The 26,176-nt window shown below is 44.2% G+C and overlaps 1 protein-coding gene across 2 annotated transcripts in view; it reads left to right on the forward strand.

The window, feature by feature from the left end:
- The window catches only part of SPOCK1 (SPARC (osteonectin), cwcv and kazal like domains proteoglycan 1), a 582,941-nt gene that overhangs the window by 169,341 nt on the left and 387,424 nt on the right, over window positions 1-26,176 (forward strand). The gene's annotated exons all lie outside the window — the stretch shown is intronic.

Genomic DNA, 26,176 nt, shown 5'->3' on the forward strand with positions numbered 1-26,176 from the left:
ACTTCAGTCATGTCCAACTCTGTGTGACCCCAGAGACGGCAGCCCACCAGGCTCTCCCCGTTCCTGGGATTCTCCAGGCAAGAACACTGGAGTGGGTTGCCATTTCCTTCTCCAATGCACGAAAGTGAAAAGTGAGAGTGAAGTTGCTCAGTCATGTCTGACTCTTTGCAACCCCATGGACTGCAGCCTACCAGGCTCCTCCGTCCATGGGATTTTCCAGGCAAGAGTACTGGAGTGGGGTGCCATTGCCTTCTCTGATAGTTCAATGAGCTATGGTAAAATTTTAGTGCTGTGCAACTCATCACCACAGTCCAGTCTGAGAACATTTACATCATCCTCCCAAATCCCCTGAGTTCCCACTTTTACCCCGGTCTCTTTGTTTCTATAAACGTACCTATTGGGAACATAGTGCATGAATGGACTCCCATACACGTGGTCTTTCACATGTGGCTTCTTTCCTTGAGCAGAATGATGGTGTCCCCATTGCTGAGGAGAGTCCTGCGGAGGCAGCACTGGCCTGCCAGCCCCATATAACCAGTGTTTGGTTTAACGAGCAGGGGCGACTGAACGGTGAGCCCATCTCTCTCTTTAGGGAAAGGCAGGACAGCACAGGTGTCTTTCTTCAGGATCGAGTTGGATTCTTGCCCAAGTGCCAAGAGGGCAGCCATTACAAATGTTGACATGATTGTGAGGAAAAAAAATGAGGTGTCTGTGTCAGCATCCCATTGACCTCGACAGGGGACCTCATCGTCGGGCCAGGGTTATTGCTTCATTCTGAACCAAAGACTGTGTTACAGCTATTGATTTTCACCATGAAGGTTATCTTTGAAACCAGAAGGGCCAGAAAAGCATTGTCTGCTTTGCAGAGAATGTGGGTCGACAGGGCAAAGAGTGCAGGGACATGACTGAAGACAAAAATCTTTCCAGCACCCGGAATTGAAACATTTTTGTTTTCTCTTTGTGCTCAGCTAATTGGAGAGACCCTTTTCAAACCATTTCCTTTCTTACCTGGAGGTTAAAGGACTCCCCCCAAATCTTGCTGGAATGTTTACAGCCTGTCTGCTTTCAGACAAGTAGAAACAATATCCTTTTGTTTGGCTGGAACCTTGTTCATGCCTTCCAAAGAGGGAAGCTTTTAAAAAATTACCTATTCTATGTATTTTAGCATAAAAGGAAATTGTTTGGATGTTCACACACTTCCTCATTTGGAGTCCAAGTTATGTATCTCTTTTGTTTTGAGGCAAGTCTATCTCACAGAATCTGTGTACTCTTGTAAAAATAGTCAAGTTTTCATAACTCACAATGTGAGAGTGGTGGAAGGAGGCAAGAAAAAAGGGTTCCCTTGGCAGAGACCCCACCCCTCTGGAGAGAGAGGTTCTGCTGGGCTGTAATGGGTCCTCTTTTAAATGCCCAAGTCAGAATTAAAGACTAACCACTGTGCTTCACTTTAATAGTAATACTTTGGATGTGATGTTCATATATCTCCTCTCTCCTGATTTCTCTTTTTTTATTAAATAGTAGAGACCGTTGAGATTCATCTCCCAACAAATGTGTGTGTTTAGAAAATATTGCACTTACATTTAGTGTTCACAGATATCTTTGCTTATTTATAGATGCAGCAGGCATGTGCCAGCTTTCTCCTGAAAAGCAGGCTTTGACTAGATCACAGTTACTATTTATTTGTTTCCAGGAACTTAGAGTACTGGCACAGCACACATCTCTGCTAAGTAGCAGTGCTTGGGCACTTAATTCTGAAGGATCTCTTACTCTCTTGGCCTGCAAATAAGATTTTCTCACTTGTGCCTTGAGATCCTGTGTGTTTCCTTGTCAGAGCATCCTCAGCCTGGATTTACCAGGAAGGTCAGAGAAGATGCCTTGGAAGGAGACTTGGTGTTTGTGCTTGGTGGTGGACCCGTGGTAGCTGCCCTGTGAAACCCTGCCTGGGGTCATGGGGACAACGGAGGGCTGTGCTGGCCCACAGTCTGCTGGAGCCTTCTGTGACCCACAACCATCCTCTCTGTTCTCACCAGCTCTCTTCCCCATCCTCCTGAGCTGTTTCCTTCTCTTTCTGGAATATTTCCATGTCACTCCTTTATTTCCAAGTCCTTTCCCCTAGAATCCAGACCTAGTTCTTGAACCTGACTTTCAAAGCCCCTCGCTATTAGCCCTAAGATGTATTTCCAACTTTCAATTCCCTTCATTCAAGGTTCTTCTAAGTTACTGTCCTACCAACACTGTTGGGTGCCACCAGACCCTTTTTCCTGGTGATCTTCTGTTTAGCTGGGTAATTCATTGTTGTTCCATTGCTAAGTCGCGTCCGACTCTGTGACCCCATGGACTGCAGCAAGCCAGGATTCCCTGTCCTTCACTATCTCCTGAAATTTACTTAGATTTGCTCAAATTCATGTCCATTGATTTGTGATGCTATCTAACCATCACATCCTCTGCCACTCCCTTCTTTTGCCTTTAATCTTTCTCAGCATCAGGATCTTTTCCAATGAGTTGGCTCTTTGCATCAGGTGGCCAAAGTATTGGAGCTTCAGCTTCAGCACCAGCCCTTCCAATGAAAATTCAGGGTTGATTTCCTTTCAGATTGACTGGTTTGATCTCCTTGTAGTCCAAGGGACTCTCAAGAGTGTTTTCCAGCACCACAATTCAAAAGCATCAGTTCTTTGTTGCTAAGCCTTCTTTATGGTTCAACTCTGACATCCATACGTGACTACTGGAAAAACCATAGCTTTGCTAAACAGACCTTTGTCAGGAAAGTGATGTCGACTGGATGATTACTTTTCTTTAATGTGCATCAGAGTCACCTGGGGATGTGATGAAGTGTGTCGGTGCCCAGAGCTTAAGCCTGTGAGTCAGAGGTGAGGCTTGGGTGTGCTGGCATCGGTTGACTCCTCCTGTGATCACTCCTACAGTGGGGCCACACTTGAGCTGCTCTGGCTATTGATATCTCTGAGTCTTTACCTCTTTTGGGGCCTGGTGAGGGGTCCTGTTTCCCTGGGAAGCCTTGCCTGGTCCCTCTGGTACTCTCTCACCCTTGTTTGTGAGGCTTACTTTTTGTACTTAGCATGTTCTGCTTGGACGGCGATTTAAGTATTTGTCAGAGATGTAGTTTCACACTAGTTATGTATATCTAAAAGAGCTACCTCGTATTTGCATGGCAATTTATAGTGTGAAAACACTACTGTGTGTGTGACTTCACTCCTACAGAGCAGGGAACTTACTTTACTGCAGTGGTCTCAGCACCATCGCCAACCCACCAGGCAGCCAGAAGGAGCTGAGAGAGACCCTTGAGACGGGCCGGCCATTTGCGGCAGCCAGCAGATAGGGTTGATTGAGATGAGCAGCGTCGTGCTTTTGGATGTTCAGCGAGTCTTCGCTGAGGCTGGCTTTGTGATGGGCACTCTACGGGGTGCAGATGGCAGGTGAAGCAGAGTCCTCAGCAGGGGAGTCTCAGCAGAAAAAGGACTGATTGTGTTCTCTGCTGAGACAGGGAATACCCAGCCAGAGGGGCTCTCACAGGAGGGGACCTGCCAGCCCAAGCTTAGAGGACAGGGGAACTGTAATGTGGGGAATGGGAGAGAATGATTCATGGATGAGCAAGGGCAAGAGGCCCTGGTGAGGTGGGAGGAGGAGCCAGGCCTGTGGTTCCAGGGAGGGACCAGGGGCCAGCGCGAGCCCAGGGGCTTTAAGGCCATGCCCAGGGTTTCCATCAGCCATGGTTGGGGGATGTGATCTTTAGTGTAGGGGAGTGATGTGATCTGATTTTGTAAAACTCTAATATGAACTACAGTGCACTCTATGGGCAAGGGAGGTGAACTTGGACTTGTGGGCAGCCAGGGCTGTGTGTCTGATGCGGGTGTGGCTGGGACAATTTTTCTGGGGTCAGCTCATCCCTGTGTGGCTGCCTGCCAAGGCCTGGTGGTGAGACCATGTGCCCTGGGAGGGAGCTGGAATCCCTGGCTGCACCTTGGCAAGTCCTCCAGTTGTGGGTATTCAGAGACCCTGAGGCTGGAAAACATCTTTGGGTCCCCTTATCCCACTCGGTCATTTGATAGAAGACAAGACTGACTCAAGGGAGCAGGGGGGGCAACTCGTCTGGGACCTGCAGCTACAGTCCCACCCTTCACATAGCTGTTCTCAGAGGAGTCAACAATCCCCAGCCTCAGAGACAAGTGGTGTCAAGGTGATTGTATGGTTGAGTGAGGAGCAGGCCTCCTTTGAACCCCTTAAGAGTCATAGTGCATGCCTACAAGGAAACGAGCTTTGCCGTCAGACAGATGAGGAATTTGAATCTTATCTCTACCACTGTTCACTGGTTTCATGGCTTTGGGCAAATCATTTAACCTCTCTGGCTCTCAGCTGTAAGCTAGCAGTGCTAATACCTATCTTGCAGAGATGTCAGGTGGATTAAGGGGTATAATGTGCATAGTACTTGTCACATGTCTGACTCAGGTGCTCAATAAATGAAATGATGACAATTACATATGGCTGAGTTATGTTTGGCATGCGACTCCCTTAGATGAAAGCTCAATTATCAGGATGAATGGGGCTGGGCAGGTCTCTGCACAGATTCACAGAACCCTTTCTTGGCAAATGGAGGGAGTTTGGCAGAGTCCATGAGTGAATGGTGACTCTTAAAGTCCTTCAGTCCCCATCTCTGTGCCTCCATGAACTGTGCCTGGTACAGAGTCCTTCCTCACCAGGTATTCGTTGAAGTGTTGCATGGATGAATATTTTCCTGTCAAGAGCTTACAACAGGCTACATAATCAAGTACCAGCCCTGCATTTACACTCATTTTTAAATTTCTGCTTCTAGCTTTCCATGTGATTTTTTTACAGTGCATCTGATGATAGATTTGGAGCAGATTCATGTCTTGAGATCTGAGAGACAGGTGGCTTTAGAATAAGTGATGATGTATTTAAAAAGTGAGTTCATCTGGCTTTATCCTAACATAAATGCAGAGGTGGTGTCAGTTTGCATTTTGATTGAAGCTGGTGGAAGGAGCTGGGAGATGTTAGGAGCATTGTAGGAATGTAGCCCTCATCTTCTAAGTTGCCCGTGATTGGGAATTGCTGTTACATTTTCCATGGCCACAATGTCTAGGAACCTCTGATTCAACCAGTCAGAGGTACTGAGCAGAGATAGAAGGCAGGGACATACATATTGTGAATTGGGCCCGCAGGTCATCTCTTAACTTCTATGCTTTTGGATAGCTCGTCATGATGAAGGAGCTAATTTTCAGAAGCAAAGGCCTGGTGGGAGGCCTGGCAGGGCAGAGGTGGGGTCCCAGATCTGTTTTCCACGTAATGTGCAACAATGGCTGATCTGCCTCCAGCTCCATTAAAGATGAATCCCCACTGAGCCTAGCTGGAGGGCCAGGGCAGTCTGTCTTGTCCATGGGAGAAAGAACTGCAAAGGAGGTTCTGACTTAGCCATGACCTGTCCAGATTCTTCAAGACCCTTCTGTAGACTCAGTGAGTTGAGGACACCTGTGGGTGCAGCGCTCCTCGAGCGTGCTGTATGGGGTGGTGTGTGTGCTCAAGGGGACACGCTGTGCTGGAGGAGCCGGCGCAGCAGCGCTAATGTGGGGAGTGCTGAGCAGGGGCACGGGGGCGCCACTCTCCTACACCCCTCCTCCCTCCCCTAAGTCCTTTTCTTCATATTGCTTCCCATTTTATTTTCAAAGCAGCATTTGTTCAGGTTGGACGTTTACTTAAGGTTTAGTTTTAAAACCTGGGCTATTGGATGCTTAATGTCTCAACAGCCCATAAGAAAGCTCCTCTGTTAACAAAGGCTTTAGTTGGATTTAGGTGATACTTGGCTTCTGTATTATCCAGGATTCTCCAGAGGAAGAGGACCAGTAGAGTGGAGATAGGTAAATTCATGCAATAGGCAGTAATAGCTGATCTGACTCAGCTGATTTGAATAGCCTGATGATTGATTAATTCCCATCGAGCCTAGTTTGAGAGCCAGGGGAGTAAATATAAATATAAGAATAAGGGAGCTGAGAGGCTCTCTTATTTGAAGGCTGAGAAGTCCCATCACCTGCTGTCAGCAAGCTGGGGACCCAGGAGAGCTGACGGTGTAGTTTAGATATGGGTCTGAAGAGGCTGAGAAGCAGGCAAAGCAGTGGTGTAATTTCCAGTCCAAAAGCTGGCAGGCTTGAGCTCCGAAGAGAATCAGTTTTTCCATTTAGGTAGTAGGGCAAGAAAAAGCCCAGTGGCCCAGCTCAATTAGGCATAAGAAATTTTGTCTTACTCAGCCTTTTGTTCTATTCATATATTCAGTTGATTAAGTGAAGCCCACTCATGTTAGGGAGGGCAATCTGCTTTACTCAGTCTACTGACTGGAATGTTCATTTCACCCAGAAACACCCCTCACAGACACACTCAGAATGATGTTTGGTCAAATGTCTGCGAACTCCATGGCCCAGTCAAGTTGATACACAGAATTAACCATCCCAGCTTCCAGAGTCTAGCAAGGGTGAAGCCTGCCAGTTGAAAGCCATTCATAACTTGATAGATCATTTTCAAGTCCCCAAAGACTTTGACCTAGCAGAACTATTGTTCAAACATCACGTGGGCTATGAAGATGAGATAGTTTAGAGGTAGTGATGCAGAAGGCTTGGGTTGGTTGGTGGTGTACCTCTGAACCACTGCGTGACTGCTGGGTCTCCTAGCTGCTCTAAGCTTCACTTGTCTGAGCTGGAAAGTGAATGATAATAGCACGTGCTCTTTAGTGTTGTTCTGAAGATAAATAAACACAGCATGAAAACACGTAGCATCACACTGTGGCCTGTGGCGTTCTGCTGTCCTTGTCACTGTCTTCTGTGCTGAGGATGAAGGGGGTCTGTATTATGAAGTCAGCACTGTGTGCCTGGTCCCATTCTCAGTGCTCTCTCTGCCAGGACTCCCCTGTGGCCTGTCTGCTTGGAAACTGGGTTTGGGTCTTAGTATCTGATCTCTTCCCTGTAGACCGCATGGGTTATTTTTTTCTTTTATGGAATTTTCCTTTTATCATTTAAACAAAAGGTTTATTTTGGGGGGTGAGGTCAGTCATCCTTTGGATGGCCTTGGCCAACTGTCACTGTCCCCAGGCCCATCTTCATGTTGCTGGCCCTCTCCAGAGTGCTGAGGAGGTGGGGGAGGGCTTGGAGGCAAGGGCCCTGATGGGGGCATGGCCGAGGGATCAAGGTCCCTGACCCAGGGACCCCAACATGTTTGGCCATCCAGCTGGGCAAGATACACAGGTTCTGTAAAATCTCAAGGTTGTCCTTCAAGAAGGTTCCTGGCTCATGTTCTCTGGTCAGTCCAATCAGGTTCCATGGTTGGTCCCCCACTAACCAGAAAGAGGTTCAGTTGCCAACTGGGTGTTAGCACAGAAGGCTATGATGTGCTGCTGCCCTGAAATGGTCTCACAGGTGGGCACGGACAGAGGACGGCTCATTCCAAGGGGTGATCTTAAGGATCTGAGGTGTCTCTGCAGGAATAATACATTCATGGTCTTCTTTCTTGCTAGGACATTTTCTTCCTGTTTCTTTTGCTTGAGAATCTGGATGATTTCCCAAGTTATAAAGACTCACTCTAGAAAAAGCAAGTGGATATTCCTTTAGAGCAATTCATCAAGCTGGCCAACACTACACGTGGGTGGTGGGACTTGTACACTGATATACTAGTTCATTTTCTTCACAGCAACTTTGGCAATTATGTATTTTTATTATTCCCCACCCGACACATGAGGACTCTGAGGCACAGATTGGTTATTTGCTTTGCCCAAGCTTCTGCAGCTTGAATGTAAAATTGAGGATTTTACATTTAAGGACTGTACTGGCCAATCGGGTTAGGAAGCCCTGGGGCCCTGTACAGAGGTCTGTGGAAGACTGGGCGTCTGTATGGCTTTCCTTTTTGTTCGTAAGAACCAAGTTCCCAACCACTGGTGTCTTTATTGTCCTGATGGCAAAATGAATGTGGTTGTGTTGGCTTTTGCCAATGTCACAGGGATATTTAAGACTTCATTATGTTATATTTAATAATTATTTTAAAATTTATTCTTATAGATTAAGATTATGAAAATATACTGATATTATTTTTATGTCAGAATAATACCTCTGAGTTATCAAAAACTTAGTTCCATGTATTGGCTGTTATCAGTCTGCATTATTGAGGCACACCACACAATAATAATTGCACCTGACAATTAACTAAGCACTTACTATGGGGCGGGCAGCGTATTAGATGATTAGCTTATGGAATCTTGAACCCTGTTTCCATTTTACCATTGGGAACTCAGTCTGCCTCAAGATTTTGTGATCCATCCCTCCCACAACAGAAAGCAAAATGCTTGGGCTCTAAGCAAAGTTCTATTTAAGTCAGTGATGAATACAAATGATTATTTTTCAGAATTTAGGTGAAGTATATTTAGAGTGAGACTCTTTTAGACAATGTCTCATCCTAAACAATGAGGTTTAATGAAATATGTGTTAAAATGCCCCCCTCATTTGAGGATAAATAAATGCTCCCCCCAAGATAAAGTACTTGGTTGATTTTTACAATGGACACAAACACAGTGGAATGATAGACCACATGGATTCAGGTAATGTCTAGATTAAAATTCTGAGCAGTCAAAGAGCATCTTTTGCAAAAGGTTGGATCTCCTGATAAGCTCCAAATTATATTCCCATCTTATTTAAGAATATGTGTTGGCAGGTTTAACAAGATCTTGGCACATTCTAATTTGAGATTTATTACAAGATGTGTGCATGTTTAATAGGGACTTAATTATTCATATCCACATCTTCCTGACAGTAACTTACTTCAGCTGTAGATAAATTCCTGGTGCATTGGGAAATACTAGCTTCTACTGTTGAAAAAAATCTAGTGAAAGGAAGATTAAATGCATATGCAAGAAATTACCCAGGGTAATCAGCTCCAGTCAGGCGGGAGCTCTGAGTGAATAGGTTCCCGTGACCTTTGTATGTGCCCCATGGTACTACCTAGAGGGCTCTTCTGTACCCCTGGCTGGAAGGCCCAGTGTCACAAGAGTCCAGGCTCTGGAGCCAGGATTATTAGAAGTCGGTTCCAGTTATGTCCTAAGGTTTGAGTGCCCTTGGCCTGATTTCCCAAAGTCTCAAGTCCTCAGCTCTTTTGCATGCAAAAGAGGGTACCTTATGCTTTTCTTTTGAATGGTTGATCTGAATCAAAACACCTGTTAATTGAGGTGCAAAGTGCATGGTCTGGAAAGTACCAGATGGAAGCTGCCTTCCTTTCCCATTCTCCCCTCCCATCATCCATTCCTCTGATTCCATCTAGCCAAAGCTCCAGTTGTCATTGTTTTCTACAGAATACAAAAGTAATATGGTTGAATGAGATGCTTGTGAAAATGTGGGGAAAGAGGCACTCCCGGACGCTGCTGGTGTGTGTGAGTTGGTGCAGCCCTTTTAGAGGTCAACTTGTTGATACCCATCAGAATAAAAGGCCTCAGAGCCTTGGCATTTCCTGTTTCCTCTGTCTGCGGCACTTTACTCACAATTGCCTGCATGACTGGCCCACTCTTTATTTGAGGCCTTGGCTCTGGCATGACTTTCTTGGAGAGGTGGTACCCTACTGTCCCATGTAGACTAGCACCACTCATCACTCTATAGATTATTGTCCCCTTCTGGTTTCCTCCAGAGCCCTTAACTGTCTGTGACATTGTTACACCATCTCCAAAGGAACTCACAAAGGTGAGTCCCAAGAAGGCAGGGTCTTGGATTTGTTCCATGCTGTGTATCCAGCACTGACAGCAATGATGCATCTGGCACAACATGGGCACTTGATGAATAATTGTTGAATACTAGAACCACAAGTTATTGCCTTGAAATTCTGTTTGGGTAGGCATTCCATAGAGCTGGGTGTTACCTTGGGAACCACATATGAACTGTTACTTTGAGCAAAGACAGGTGCTGAGTAGTGTCTGTACATGAGGTCTGACTCCCTTGACAAGGAGTGGATGGACTACATTGTCCTGGTCTCAAGGAACAAAGGGCAGTGAACTCAGTGTCCAGAAAGGGTGTGGATTGTCACTGATAGGTGAAATTTCCCTGGCTTGAAAAGGCATGTCATGAAGGAGAGGGCTTAGCTGTTCTTATGTACCAGTGACATATATTGAGAGAGAATGCCACAACCGATTGATAAATAGTGTTTTTAATCAGGAAAACTTATTTTGATTATTTAAAATTACACAAGTCATCACCATTTTTCTTTTAGAAGATTCTAATATTACAAGTCTAAAATTATCTGGACCATCTCTAATCTTCAGTTGCTCCCCGCCCCCCATTTCCTCTTGGAATATCAGTGTTATTATTAGCTTGCCTTCTCTGTTTCTAGGCATACGTTTGTGGGTTTACATATGTGTATAATGAAACTGAAGGTCTGCAAGTGGATTGGTAAATGCTTAGCTTCCTGGATGACATTGACCCCTCATTCTTCTTTGGGGATTGTGCCATCAACTTTTCTGTATGGCTTAGTGATGATAGCGTTTTGCTCTTGTTCCTTTGGAAGCTAAATTTAGGATGGAGAAAACTGCTTGTGAGATTGTTTGGGATTCAGATTCTTGTGAGACTTTAGGCTTAGACAGGAATTATTATTTTTATTTTTTTTTATTATGCTGAAAGTGTATAACTTGAAATCTACCTTATAAATTTTTTAGTGTGCAGTGCAGTTTTACCTGTATGTGTGTTGTACAGCTGAGCTCTAGAATGTTTTTATCTTCCATGAACATTGAACAGCATCTCCAATTTATCCCTTCCTCCAAACCCTGGCAACTGTGCTAATTCACATTTCTAAGGTTTGACTGTTTTAGATACCTGCTAAGTGGAATAAAGGAGTATTTGTCCTTCTGTAACTGACTTATCTCACTATGCATAATGTCATTAAGGTTCATCTCACTAGAGATGGTCATGTGACTTTTGTCCTTCATTCTGTCAGTCACATTGATTGGTTTTCATTTGTTGAACCATTCTTGCATCTAAGGGATAAATCTCACTGTGTATGATCCTTCTAGTGTGCTGTTAAATTCAGGTTGCTAGTATTTTGTTTAGTATGTTTGTATCAATATACATCAGGAACATTGGCCTACAGTTTTATTTTCTTGTATTGTCTTTGTGTGACATTGGTATAGGGTAAAGCTGGCCTCATAAAACAAGTTTGGAAGTGTTCCTATTCAATATTTTGGAAGAGACTGAGAAGGCTTGGTGTTGATTCTTTTTTAAATGTTTAGCATTCTCTTTTGAAACCATCTGGTTCTGAGGCTTTCTTTTGGGGTAGGTTTTTAATTACTGGTTCAGTCTTCCTATTCAGTATAGGTCTTTCAGATTTTCTATTTCTATGTGATTCAGTCTTGCTAGGTTGTCTGTTTCTAAGCATTTTTCTATGTCATCTAAGTGGCTTATAACTAGTCACAGTACTCTCTTACTATCCATTTTATTTCTATAAAATTAGTGCTAATGTTTCCTACCTTTATTTCTGGTTTTAGTGATTGAGTTTTTGTTGTTGTTGTTGTTATTCTAGCTTATGGCTCATCAGGGTTGTTTACATTTTCAAAAAACCAGCTGTTAGTTTCATTGATTTTTAAAAAATTGTTTTCCTCTACTCTATTTTGTCTATTTGTACTCGAATACTGATTTCCTTCCTTCAACTAACTTTGAGCTTAGTGTTTTCCTAGTTCCTGGTGGTATAATGTTCAGTTGTTTATTTGAGCTCTTTATTCTTTAATTTTTTACTTTACAATATTGTATTGGTTTTGCCATACATCAACATGAATCCGCCACGGGTGTGCACGTGTTCCCAATCCTGAACCCCCCTCCCACCTCCCTCCCCACACCATCCCTCTGGGTCTTCCCAGTGTACCAGCCCCAAGCTTCCTGTATCCTGCATCAAACCTGGACTGGCTGTTTGTTTCTTATATGATATTATACATGTTTCAATGCCATTCTCCCAAATCATCCCCCACCTCCCTCTCCCACAGAGTCCAAAAGACTGTTCTATACATCTGTGTCTCTTTTGCTGTCTCGCATACAGGGCCATCATTACCATCTTTCTAAATTCCATATATATGTGTTAGTATACTGCATTGGTATTTTTCTTTCTGGCAGATGAATGGAATAAGAAAGCTGTGGTACATATACACAATGGAATATTACTCAGTCATTAAAAAGAATACATTTGAATGAGTTCTAATGAGGTGGATGAAACTGGAGCCTATTATACAGAGCTCTTTATCCTTTTAAAATGTTGGCATTTGCTGCTATAAGCTTTGCTCTTAGTATTACTTTTGTTATACCCTGTACATTTTTGTATGTACTTTTTGGGTCTCAAAGTATTTTCTGATTTCCCTTTTGATTTCTTTGACCCAATGTTGGTGTCATGTAATTTCCACATATTTTAAAATTTCTCCATTTTCTTTCTACTCTTGACTTCTAATTTAATTCCATTGTGATCAAAAAAGATATTTGATATGATTTCAAACTTCTTAAATTTGTTGACTTGTTTAATGACCTACCATGTGATCTATCCTTGAGAATATTTCATGTGCCCCTGAGAAGAATGTGTATTCTGTTCTTGTTGGGTAGAATGTTCTATATGTGTCTATTACATTAATTTGGTCTTTAGTGTTGCTCTGTTCTTCCATTTCCTTATTGATCTTCATTCTGGATGATTTACCCATTATTGAAAGTGACGTATTGACATCTCTTCCTATTACCATGTTGTTACCTTTTCCTTCACTTCTGTCAGAGTTTGCTTCATATATTTGATTGCTCTGATGTTGGAAGCATATACAGTCATCCCTCGGTATCCATGCACTCCTGCATATTCCAAAATCGATGGATGCTCAAGACCCTTATATAAAATGACAGTACAATGAATACAGTCCACTGTTCATATCCACAGGTTTCACATCTGAAGATGGAACCAATTGTGGGTGGAAATTTCAATCCATGGTTGGGTTGGTTGAATCCATGGTTGGGTTGGTTGAATCCATGGATGCAAGCAAGGAGGGCCCACTATATGTTTATCGAAAAAAATCCCTGTGTAAGTGGACCCATGTGGTTCAAACCTGTTCTTCAACAGTCAACTGTATATTTATAATTATATCTTCCTGGTGAATTGACCTTTTTATCATCATGTAATGTCTTTGTCTCTTGTGACAATTTTTATCTTAATGTCTATTTTGTATGATACAATTATGATAGTCCCTGCTCTCTTTTGGTTGCTATTTGTGTAGAATATATTTTTCCATCCTTTTGCCTTTGGTCTATGTATGTCCTTAAATCTTGAGTGAGTCTGTTTTAGAGAGCATGCTGCTGCTGCTAAGTCACTTCAGTCGTGTCCAACTCTGTGCGACCCCATAGATGGCAGCCCACCAGGCTCCCCCGTCCCTGGGATTCTCCAGGCAAGAACACTGGAGTGGGTTGCCATTTCCTTCTCCAGTGCATGAAAGTGAAAACTGAAAGTGAAGTCACTCAGTTGTGTCCCACTCTTTGCAACCCCATGGACTGCAGCCTGCCAGGCTCCTCCATCCATGGGATTTTCCAGGCAAGAGTACTGGAGTGGGGTGCCATTACCTTCTCTGAGAGAGCATGCAGTTGGATTTAAAAAAAAAATCCATTTAGAGACTCTTGATCAGTGAGTAATTACTCAGAGTGTAGGGCTTAATATTGTCACTTAAAAATTGTTTTCTTTCTTTCTTGTAGCTTCTTCATCCTTATTTCCCTGTTTTCCCCTCGCTGTATCCCTTTTTGTGTGTGTGTGTGTGTGTTTTATTTGTAGTGATAGTCTTTGATTCCCTTCTCAGATAATCTCTGTGATTATCATGAGACTTAAATAAAACATAGTTGTAACAATATGTTTTGAGCTAATATCTTCAATTACATATAAAAACTACCCTTTTACTTCTCCCCCCATGCATTTTGTATTATTGATATTACAAATTATATCTTTTTATTTTGTTCATCCACTAATTTTAGTCCTTTTTGTTCTTTTGTCTTTTAATTGCTTTACCAGAATTAAAGATGATTTATGCAGCACCATTACAGTATTATAATATTCTATATTTCTGTATATATTTACTCTTGCTGATGAGCTTTACACTTTGATATGCTTTCTTCTTGCTATATAGCATCCTTTCATTTCAACTCGAAGGACTCCCTTTAGCATTTGTTGTTGCACAGGTCTAGTGGTGATAAACTCTACTAAGCTTTTGTCTCAGAAAGTCTTTATTTCTCCTTCATTTTTTGAAGGACAGTTTTACTTGATATGATATTTTTGGTTGGCAGTTTTATTCTTTCAGCTTATGAAATATGTCATCCAACTTCCTTATGCCCTGTAAGATTTCTATTGATAAATCTACTGATAGTCTCTCAGGAGTTCCTTTGTACCTCGTGAGTCACTTTTTTCTTGACACTTTCAAGCTTTTTTTTTTTTTTTTTACTTTTTGACAATTTTATTATAATATATCTCATTGTGGATTCCTTTGAATACATCTTTCTGGGATCTATTGGACTTCTTGAATCTGAAGTCCATCAGTTCAGTTCAGTCGCTCAGTCGTGTCCAACTCTTTGCGACCCCATGAATTGCAGCATGCCAGGCCTCCCTATCCATCACCAATTCCTGGAGTTCACCCAAACTCATGTGCATTGAGTCGGTTATGCCATCCAGCCATCTCATCCTCTGTTGTCCCCTTCTCCTGTCCCCAATCTCTCCCAGCATCAGGGTCTTTTCCAATGAGTCAACTCTTTGCATGAGGTGGCCAAAGTATTGGAGTTTCAGCCTCAGCATCAGTCCTTCCAATGAACATCCAGGACTGATCTCCTTCAGAATGGACTGGTTGGATTTCCTTGCAGTCCAAGGGACTCGGAAGAGTCTTCTTCAACACCACAGTTCAAAAGCATCAATTCTTCGGTGCTCAGCCTTCTTCACAGTCCAACTCTCACATCCATACATGACCACAGGAAAAACCATAGCCTTGACTAGATGGACCTTTGTTGGCAAAGTAATGTCTCTGCTTTTGAATATGCAGCTGCTATTTCTTCAAATAATGCTTTCTGCTTTTTCTCTTTTGAGAATCCTACAGTGTGTTTATTAATCTTCTTCTAGGTATCCCATCACTCCTTCAGCCTTTCTTTACTCTTTCTAATTTCTTTTTTAACTTGTTCCTCTAACTGGGTAATTTCAAATGACATCTCTTTAAGTTCCTGGATTTTTCTTTTGCTCGATCAAATCTATTGTTGAACTTTTCAGTTCATTTATTTGGTCGTTCACCTCCAGATTTTTGACTTGGCTTTTCTCCTCCCCCCCCCCCCCCCCCCCCCCCCGCCCAGCATTGAATTTATTTATTTATTTATTTTTAAATGTTCACTTTTATTTATTTATTTTTTAATTTTATTTTATTTTTGAATTTTACATAATTGTATTAGTTTTGCCAAATGTCAAAATGAATCTGCCACAGGTATACATGAGTTCCCCATCCTGAACCTTCCTCCCTCCTCCCTCCCCATACCATCCCTCTGGGTCGTCCCAGTGCACCAGCCCCAAGCATCCAGTATCGTGCATCGAACCTGGACTGGCAACTCGTTTCATACATGATATTTTACATGTTTCAATGCCATTCTCCCAAATCTTCCCACCCTCTCCCTCTCCCACAGAGTCCATAAGACTGTTCTATACATCAGTGTCTCTTTTGCTGTCTTGTACACAGGGTTATTGTTACCATCTTTCTAAATTCCATATATATGCGTTAGAGTACTGTATTGGTGTTTTTATTTCTGGCTTACTTCACTCTGTGACTTGGCTTTTCTTACAATTATCTGTCTCTTGTTGATATTCTCATTTTGTTCATGAATCATTTTCCTGAGCTTGTTAAAAATGGCTGACATGGTTGCAATGAAATGAATTTTATTACCTCGTTTAATGCATTTGTTTTGGTCTTTGAACTTGCCAAGGGTACTACAACTTTCTGATTGATTTATGGAGTTATTATAAAGGTTTTTTGGACCATATACTGTTCTTTATGATGGTTATATTGAATTCTTTTTTAGGTAATTCAAATTCATATATCTCTGTTATTTGAGGCTTGGTTTCTGGAGATTTATTTTCGTCCTTTGATTGGGCCATGTTTCCTTGTTTCTTCATGTGACTTGTAGCTGTGTGTTGGGATGTGTGCATTTGGAAAAGAAAGTCATTTCTTTCAACCTTTACAGATTTGCATCATACAGGGAAAGAACTTCATCAGTCAGCCAGGCTAGAGATTTGGGGAGCCTCTCAAAACTTTTTTGGAAATGTGTAATCTCTGGGCTTGTACATGTGTTTTTCCAGTGAGAGAGGTTTGCCCGTTTCTTTTTCAGGACTTTCTTGTCTCTTGATCCCTCTGGTGTCTGTCCATGGCACTGCAGATTCTTTGGCACTGCTAAAACTCACTTGAGTTCTGGTGTGTTCTCTGTGCCCCCCCAGGTACTCAAAGTTTGCCATGTCTGTCAGTGCTCTGAGTCACCTGAGACATAAACCAGTTCCTCAGGCAGCCCTCCCCAAAGCTAGAATGTTTGATGCAGGGAGGAGCCACAGGCTGGGCACCTTCTCCTGGATGCAGAGAGCTGTGTCAGTTTCTTTCTGCAGTATTACAGGTTCTCTGGTGTTGCCACAGCTGCTGAACTCTTTTTTGTTCTCTGCTGCCCCCAGGCATCCAAGGGTATTCTGGTTCCTCATCAGTGCTCTGCATCTGGTGGGACAGAAACCGCTTCCGTGGGCAGCCCCCTGAAAAGTCATAGCACTGATGGATGTTCCACTGTTCTCTCTCCCTTGCAAGGGAAAAGCTGCAAGTAGGGATTTTCCTCCCATTGGTGAGTAGTGCCAAGTTGAGGGAGGGACTGACATGGTTGCAATGAAATTAATTTCACCACCTCGTTTAAGGCATTTGTTTTGGGCTTTGAGCTTGCCAAGGGTACTACAACTTTCTGATTGATTCATGGAGTTATTATAAAGGTTTTTTGGACCATATATTGTTCTTAAGTTGGATTTTCTGCTGGGGAATGACGCTTGGGACTTTCTGTTTTGCCATCTTGCTGATGTCACTTGAACACAAAGTATTGTTTTATGGCATTTGCTGAAATTGTAATGCTGCATTACTCAACTGGGGTCATAGCTAGTTTTATAATTGATGTCTTCCAAGAAACCATTTTATAAGTATTAAAAAGACTTTTTCTTCAAGGGATGTCAATCTATTACTTATAATGAGCAATAAACATATCGGAAAATGTGTTGGATGAAAGAAAGTGGTAATAAATGGCTTTAAATTAATAGGTATTTCATCCAACACTAGGCACGGAGTATTGCTTGCAAATCAATTAAAGGCCAAAGGAGAGCTGAATCATTGAACTCTCTCTGGGTTTTTGCTCACAGAGGTTTTCTTCCAAATGTAGTTTATCTGGGAAATCATGAGTTCTCAGTTCTCCAGGGAGAGGCAGCTTAAAATTCAGCTGGGTGGTTTCATGATGTCTCAAACAGGCTCCATAACCTTCATGATATACAACCTTGGAATTTGTGTGCACCTTGTCTTTTCTCTGAGGCAGAGATTCAACATACTTGAACTGCTGAGGTGGAGAAAGTGACTTATTAATGTTTCTTAGCTTATGACTGCGTCTGTTGGCAAATATTAGGAGCAGAAATGTTACTTGCATGCCCTAGGTAAAATGGTGTTCACGAGACCTCCTTTGTGACTGAGCAAGTGTGTAAGTGAATGAAGTTTTATTTCCTGCAGAGAAGCAGGTGAATCAGTCAGCACATCCACATCACTGGTGTCTCTGCCCTGGGTGGCATGCCTTGGGGTTAGGAAGAAATTCTATCACAATCAGGCGAAATGTCCAAAACAAGCCTGCTCTGTGATTTCCCATGAATGCTCTTGTTTTCTGAGTCCTAGCTTTCCCCCTGTGAGCCCTACTTATGACAGACGGAAGATTCACCAATGGGCAATGCTTGTTTCCTCTTTAATTTCCCTTTTCGTCAGGGGGAGCTTTTCTTAGTGACATCCTGAATCTGTTTCTTTTCCCACTTCAGGTCCACTTGACCATCTAAACAATTATCTGGTTCATCACTCAGAAGAAACCTAGTTATAGGGAGAATCACCTTGAGCCCTCTTACCTCTTCTCAAGACACTGAGAGCAATTCCCGGGGGAGAGAAATGAGAAGACAAAGCCTCTCATGATGACCAGGTGGTCCTTTACTCCTGCTGCCTGGAAATAAGAATTCTGCTTGCATTCTAGACAATAGAGTGATAAATTTTTTAAAAATATAATTTAAAGACAGCTCTCTCTCTCTTCTCAGGTAGTCGACAGCTCGCAATTTAAATGAGCTAGGTTTATGGATGGCTGCAGAAATCCTCCTCACTCAAACCCATACCTATCCATCAGGTACCATGAATCACTTTACTGGGGAGGCAGCAAGGGGACAGCTCATCAGGATTGTCCCAGTGGAATGTTATGATAGAAAAAGAGAGGAATAGATTACATATTTATGTGGTCTTTGAAAATGCAGTGGGACAGGAAGATTGCTTGTAACGTCTGCAGTTACATTAAGTGCCTATTAACCTTCACTGGTTGCGAATGTCTGGTGAATACGTTTGTGCTTGTGTGTGTTGTGTGGCTTGAAAAATTAATGAGACTCTTCAAATAATCAAATTAGAAGTATTTGTTACCCTCAGTTCTGGTGAGCTATCAAAACAGAACTGGGTACAACTCAAAAATGAAGTGTCTGCCAAGAGAAAGAAAAATATAAATTGCTGGGTGGGATGGGGTAGGAAATTATACTGTACAGATCTTGGAAGCTGGCTTCATTTGATGGAGTAAAAAAAGAGAAAATATGCCTATTGTAACTCGGTTTCATTTGCAGATCATGGTTGGTGAATTACCTCTTTTGTCATAAATGCATCACACTGCTGGAAGGAGGTGGCCTTTGTAGTAATGTTTTATCTTTGTGGGTGTCACACTTTTCCCCAGCCCACTGACTCATCAGGTTGGTTTGCTAGATAAAGATACTATACCTGCTGAACCAAACCTTCACTTCCTGAATGAAACAGGATGTTTTGAAGTTGCTCTTTGGATAAAGACAGTTTGAACTGGTTGCTTTTTGTTCAGTCACACCAGTAAACGCTTTAATTTTGTAAACAGTCCCACCTGACTTTCATAAATCGCACTCCATTCATTTTTGAAACTTACTCATTCCTGATGAGCTGAAAGCCATGTTCTCCTTAGGATTCTGCACTGCACAGGAGCAGTAGCCCTATAAGTCAGCGATGAATCCTTGGAGTCCCTGAAGGTTGGAGACCATGAGCTCTCTCTGCCCTCGTTTTGTGGCCATGAGATGGGAGGGAGGAGGAGGTACTGGATTCTAGCAATTTCACTGTAGGACCAGTAATAGAGGCCCTTTCTGCTTTAATTTTAACTTTTTTTTTTTTTTTTTTTACAAAGCCTAAAAATTTATCTGGCTGTCATGGAAGCTGGAGAGGAGACAAGAGGTATAGATTGGTGAGTGGGACTGTCTGTAGGAGCTCAGTATTCAACTCTGCTGGCAGAGCTGCCCCTCTGCCTCAGCCACACAGCCCAGGGAGGAGCAGGTGTGTTGTGCCCAGAGCCCTCAGAAGACAGGTGGGTTGCTTGTTCTGCCCAACTCAGTGACCATTCAAAGACCTTATCAGTGTGGAAAAAAACATAATCCTCAGAAGGATGCAGAGTGTCCCCCGTCTTCTGTGACAGGGCACTGCAGGGGCTCTGGCCCTTTCATGGATCTTCTCCAAAGGCAGGTGGGTTTGCTCTCTAGTGGGACACAGCAGGCCCACACTCAGCCCAGAAACCATGTTATTCTAATAGTGAAATGAGAAAAATGACATGTGGTGAGTTCGGCTAATTGATCTGCGGAGTTCTGGTTTCCTGCAATTTAAGACTCCGTCCGGAGCATGAATGAAATATGCAGAGGGCAGAGGAGCTAGAGATGAAGCCTGCAGGGAAAAAAGTCTTTAGAATGGGGCTCAGCGTGTACAGTTCTGAACTCCAGGAATTTGAAAGCAGCAGCAGCTATTCATGCCTCTGTGGCTGTGGCCAGGTTGTTACGGGTGAGCCGTGTGAACCCTAGGTCCTGGCTGCGACTGGGAGTCCGCAGAGAGGGGAGTGAGCCTGGGGGCTCCCGGCTTTGCAGGGCTGAAGCTTCACTGTCTGATTTTTTGGAATCTTAATACCAAGCATCAGGAGATGTTCTCATGACATAGCTGAGAGAAGGGACAACTCCAAGTGCTTAGGCATGAAAAACAGGTTGTTTTTTTTTTGAAAAGAAGAGGATTAGCTCAAGCTAGCTGGGCCCCCAGCAACTCCAGTCTCACCTCTCAGAGCGTGCCCTGCTTTCCAGCCGCCTCCACATCACCCGGGGGGCTTATTAGAAATACAGACGGACTCTAGGCTCCAGCCCTACTGAATCAAAATCTGCATTTTAAGCAGCTCCCCCGGAGATCTAAAGACCCCGTAAAGTCTGACAGGCACTAAGGGAAGGGCAAGCCATTGCCCTCTGGCAGCAAATTTTTATGGAAACCCAGCCTCGCCTCGCTGCTAGTTCTGGATGCAGTGAGAGGAGGCAGACTGGTGCCTGGTCTTCGGGAGTTTACTGTCTAGAAGGAGGTGGCAAATAATCAAAACGAGATAAACTGATCTCATGTCTGTGTTCTGGGAGTCTCAAGCCTTCAAGGCGACAGCAGGGGGGCCGCCCTGTGTGCTCTGGTGGCTGGTGTCCTGGTGTGGAGGACTTCTTTCCCTCCAGTGTAGAGCAGAGGGACCCCAGGAAGGGCTAAGCCCCTCCCAGCTTCTGATTTCATATGTACAAAATGCAGGGGAAAAGCAGTGTCGGTGCCACAGGCTAAGACCGCTCAGTAAGAGTTTGTTGACCAGCTACGATGTACTGAAACCTCACTTGGTGTAGAGTTGAAGACAAATCACAGCTCACAGCTTCAGGGGGTTGGCCTCTGGGGTGAAGAGGGAATTACTGTCCTGCGGAAACTGAACTGGGCAGGGCCCCTGAGGACTGACATAGAATTCTGTCTGGGTGCATCCTGGAAGGCCTCCTAGTGGAGACAGATGGATTTTTAGTTGAGACGATTCAACTATTCATGGGCATAGCTCCAGCTCCAGCTTCTGAGAGTCTTCGCTTCTCTCAGAGCTGTGGACGGTCATTGCTGAGCTCTTGCAGAGGGGAGTTGGGCCTGATGGAGTTGCCAGGGGTGAGCAGACAGAGGAGGGATCTGATTTTAGAGAAGCTTCAGAATTTCTTGTGTGGTTGGGTTTGGTGCCTGACAGCAACATACCCAAATGTTCCTGAAGGCAACTCATCTTTGCTGGCTGTTGAGACCAGGCCAGTGCATGTGGATGGACAGATGACTTTCAGAGCTGCTGACCTCACTCACACTCAGGCCATTTCAAGGTGTGAGACAGGCTGGGGTTCTCCTGGGAGCCTTGTTTGTGGAGTGCCTGCTTCGTGCTGTGCTCAGGAGGACATGGGGTTAGGGAAGAGGTGGGGTTAGGAGATAGGGGAGTGAAGAGGGAAAACATTAACTGTGACAGGATCTGTATGTCTTTTTAAATAAAGTGAAAGTGGCTCAGTCGTGTCCAACTCTTTGTGACCCCAGGGACTATACAGTCCATGGAATTCTCCAGGCCAGAAGACTGGAATGGGTAGCCTTTCCCTTCTCCAGGGGATCTTCCCAGTCCAGGGATCGAACTCAGGTCTCCTGCATTGCAGGTGGATTCTTATCCAGCTGAGCCACAAAGGAAGCCCAAGAATACTGGAGTCGGTAGCTTATCCCTTCTCCAGCAGATCTTCCTGATCCAGGAATTGAAACGGGGGTCTCCTGCATTGCAGGCGGATTCTTTACCAACTGAGCTACAAGGGAAGCCTAAAAAATAAATAATAAAAGGCTTTTAAGTAAAGCCAGGGTATAAATCAATAGCCAAGGATTCCACCTGGGGAGAAACAATGGACATGTGACAAATTTGAATGCTAACTATCTTTCATAGAGAATGGGGTGTGCTCTCTGTACCTTTTGTGTGGTATTCCTAATGAATTTTTTAAAATCCCCAAAGCAGCTTTGATTATCTTCAATGTATAGGTGAGGTCAGCGAGGCTCAGAAAGGTTGCGAGGGGCCAAGCTGGGATATGAACACAGCTTTGTCCCATGGAAGGTTCTGTCTTCTTCCTGGTGTATCACATGTCAGTTTTCAATCAAGCCCAGAGAAGCTGGTTAGGGTTACTCTAGTGTGAAGATGGGAGTGTTGGTGAGGCTAGATTTTGCAGCTCTTTGAACCAGGGAAGTTAGGAATTTCCCAATGTTATATGAGGGAATGATGCTTCCTTGTCCTTCATTTACCAGCGAGCAGTGATGGGAGTGGGTGCCTCGCTAAGTGAAGTAAGCCCAGTAGGGGAATGAGGTGGGTGCTGCTTGTTAGGAGCAGAGAGGCCCTTCCAGGCCTCCTGATGGTAGGCTTAGGATCAAAAGAATCAAGCCCCAGGGTGGGGAACCCTGAGGGATAGGCTTCCGAGCCTGAAGCCTGACCAAACTGAGAAGATGCGGGGACCAGGAGTCCCCACTGAGACAGAGGCTGGGTGTCTGCAGTTGGGGGATGGGGGGAGGCAGGATCCATCTGAAAGGACAGGCAGCCAGCTCTGCATCGCTGGTGAGGCGCTTCTGTCAGTTCTCTTGCTGCTCCCTTCCATGGGAAGCATTTCCAAGTGGTGGTGGGTGTCTTTCTCCCTCTACCCCCACATCTCCCCCCCGCTGAGTCCTGCAGTAAACAACTCAAGAGAGCAAGGAGAACCGTTCCTTTCCCTGTCTTGCCCGAACATAGCCCCTCAGTCCAGGGAACTGAGGCACCTGTTGGGGCAGCCAGTAGGGCAGAGTGGGCTGCTGGCCAAGGAGTGGACTACAGCTTGGATAGACTCGAACCCTTCTTTCCCAGAGCCTTAGTATGTATGCAGGGTGGCAGTTTGTTCTGGGAGTTCAGAGGAAGGAATGGAGTCAGGTTCCTTTTGAGGGGTTGGAGCTGGGGCCACTGGTGACCATCGCATTGGTTTGGTGGCCCAGACACCCAGCCTTCTCTCCAATTATTCTGGAACCAGTGCTTGCAGCAGGCGAAGCACCTTCTGCAGCAAGATGCGAGGCTAGGCTCTGCCCTTTCTCTCTTCTGTCTTATCCTCTGGCAAAGCCTGCCTTCTGGGTGTGGCCACACCTCATCCCTGCTTCCAGCTGGAGGAGGGAGTGTCTTGCAATGGGCTGAGTGGACTTGTTTATTAGGGACTGGTTGATGTGTTACCTCTTCAATTTCAACAAAGCATAATGTTTTATACTTAGTAAAACTTACACATTCCCACTGGGTTCTTAGCAGAGACTCTAATGGTGGGGAATTTAGGTGCTTTGGGGAACAGATGGAAGGGACACATTTTGGTTCAGGATTCCTAGGCCCCCTAGGGCTTCCCAAGTGGCTCAGATGGTAAAGAATCTGCCTGTAGTACAGGAGTCCCAGGCTCGATCCCTGAGTAGGGAAGATTCCCTGGAGAAGGAAATGGCTGCCCACTCCCGTATTCTTGCCTGGAGAATCCCATGGACAGAGGAGCCTGTGTCCTTGGGGTCACAAAGAGTCTGGCACGACTGAGCGACTAACACCTAGGCCCTGCCCTCTGTGACCCCACGTAGTTGGACCATGTTCTCCTGCTGGTCCAGCCTCTCTCTAATCCAGGATGCTTCAGGGGAGGACATTCACACAGGTCCTCAGGATTGGAACTTAAGCCAGCTGATGGTGGAAACACAGGTCTGGCCTGGCCCAGGAGTCACCATTGTGCACATGGCTCCAGTTGTACAGATCGTCTCATGAGTGGGCATGTCCCTTCGCAGAGTATTTGCTCCTCATTGAAGTTCTCCTACCACAGCGGGACCTTCTGTTGGTGGAATATTTATCAGATGGGGATGGCGAAAGAGAGCATGGGGTAGGAGTTTGGAGCCAAGAAAGTGTTTGTTCTCAGATCCTCAAGACTGGAGCCCCAGTTGGCCTCTGTGTTGCTTCCTGGCTGCCAGACCAGGGGACTCACTGCTTCTTGACGAGTTCAGCTTCCCAACCCAAACCACCCTAGGCTCCTGGTGGCTGTGGGCTCCTATGCTGGCACTTCTTGGCGTGGTCTACATTACAACTTAGTTTCTGAATTTGGATTAGGAAAAAAAATAACAACAATAAACCTTGCACCTTCCTCACTGGTATGGTGACAAAGGGGCCTGAATGTTGATGGCTTGGTTTTCCCAAGGCAGTCAGCAATTTTCTGCTTTATTCTTAAAGCCTCCTGGAAGAGAGACTCATTGCTTGAAGGATGCTACTCTCATTTGAGTGCTTCTAGGATGAAATTGCGGGGATCTGTGATCCTCTGAGGTCACGAGCCAGGTCAGGGCAGAGCCGAGGCCAAACCTGGTGTCTGGAGCCTGCAGTGTTCCTTTTCTCGTCACCTCTCAACTCTGACAGAAGGCCGTCCTGAGCCTGGAGGTGGGAACACTCTCAGTGCTGTCTTGCTGTTGGCGATTTAAGGGAGCTGAGTTTGAATATGGAGCCACATCTGAGGGGGTTTCCAGGCAGTTTTTGCAAAGAGATGTGTCTCCGATCCCTTTGAAAAGGAAGTACCCTAAAGAAATGACATATTAATGCAGCGACATGCCAAGTGATGAAACAGTTTCCACACTTCCAAATACCTGAGTACCTGCTCCTTCCAGCTTGGATGTAGAAATGGAAGACTAACTTTTGTCAGATAGTAACACCTAATTAATTCAGATGAGCTGGTAAATGAGGGCGCACACATACCCTGGGATCCTACATAACCACTCAGATGATGCAGTATAATACTTAATGACATGGGGAAAAGTTCATGCTTTATTAAGTATAAAGAGCAGGCTACAAAAGAGTAGGTACAGAATTATCTTATTTTCTTGTAATATAAAAAAAGCGTAGATAGAAACCGATGTTTCTGTCTGTCACATCAGGCCTCAGATGTGAATGGTGGCTTTTCCCAGAGTTCACTTTGCAGATGATGGTTATTTTTTATTCCTGTATGTTGGTTTTTTTTAGTATACATGTGATTGTTCTCAAATAAGAGGGAAAAAAAAGGCAATAAAAATAGTGTGTCTATAAAGATTAGGCTTGAGAAAAGAAGGGAGTTGATACTCGGAACTTAGAAGTTTGTTGGACAAATGACTTATATTTACCGATGAAAAAGCTGAGTGTCAGCAAAGGGGGAGTAACCTCATCTGTTCTACAGGCTTGTTGAAATTATCAAATGAGAATGTCTCTGAAGAATCTAAAACATTCATATTATTTAATATTTTCCAGGTGCTTTTAATAGATAGGATCAAAAGCCAGTCATTAGCATGGAGCTCAGGATTAGACATCAATTTGGCCTATCTTCTTTTTCCAACCCCTCCCCAAAATAATCTAAGTGTTAGTCACTCAGTCGTGTCTGACTCTTTTGGACCCTGTGGACTGTAGCCCACCAGGCTCCTCTGTCCATGGACTTCTCCAGGCAAGAATTCTGGGATGGGTAGCCATTTCCTTCTCTAGGGGATCTTCCCGACCCTGAGATTGATCCTGGGTCTCTCACAATGCAGGCAGATTCTTTACCATTGGAGCCACCAGGGAAGCCCAAGTAATCTAAGGCAGTGTCTAATACATAGAAAGTGCATAGAAAAGAGTCAGCCATCATTTTCTGAAATCAGGGCTTTACCTCTGATTACAGTAAAACCGTGATGTTCTGCAGCAAGTGGGAAAAAGAAATGACCTTGAATTTGTGCCTTTGGATTCGTTATGTTTGTTAAACCAACAGCAGAAGCTCTATGTTATGGCCTGAGAGATTAGTATCCACTTTGAAACATATGCTGTTTAAAAGGAAAACAGCAGAAGTTTCTAGACCAGCCTGTAGGAGATTTGTTCTTGAATGAGCAGGGGGCCTGCCCCAAGGCCTGTCCTCTCAAGGAATGCCTCTGGGAACAGAGTGGTCCTTCTGTTATCTTCTGTTGTTCAGTTACTAAGTCTCATCTGATTCTTTGAGACCCATGGATGGCAGTGAGCCAGGCTCC

This window comes from Bubalus bubalis, chromosome 9, assembly GCF_019923935.1.
Source record: "Bubalus bubalis isolate 160015118507 breed Murrah chromosome 9, NDDB_SH_1, whole genome shotgun sequence".
NCBI classification, from domain to species: Eukaryota; Metazoa; Chordata; class Mammalia; order Artiodactyla; family Bovidae; genus Bubalus; species Bubalus bubalis.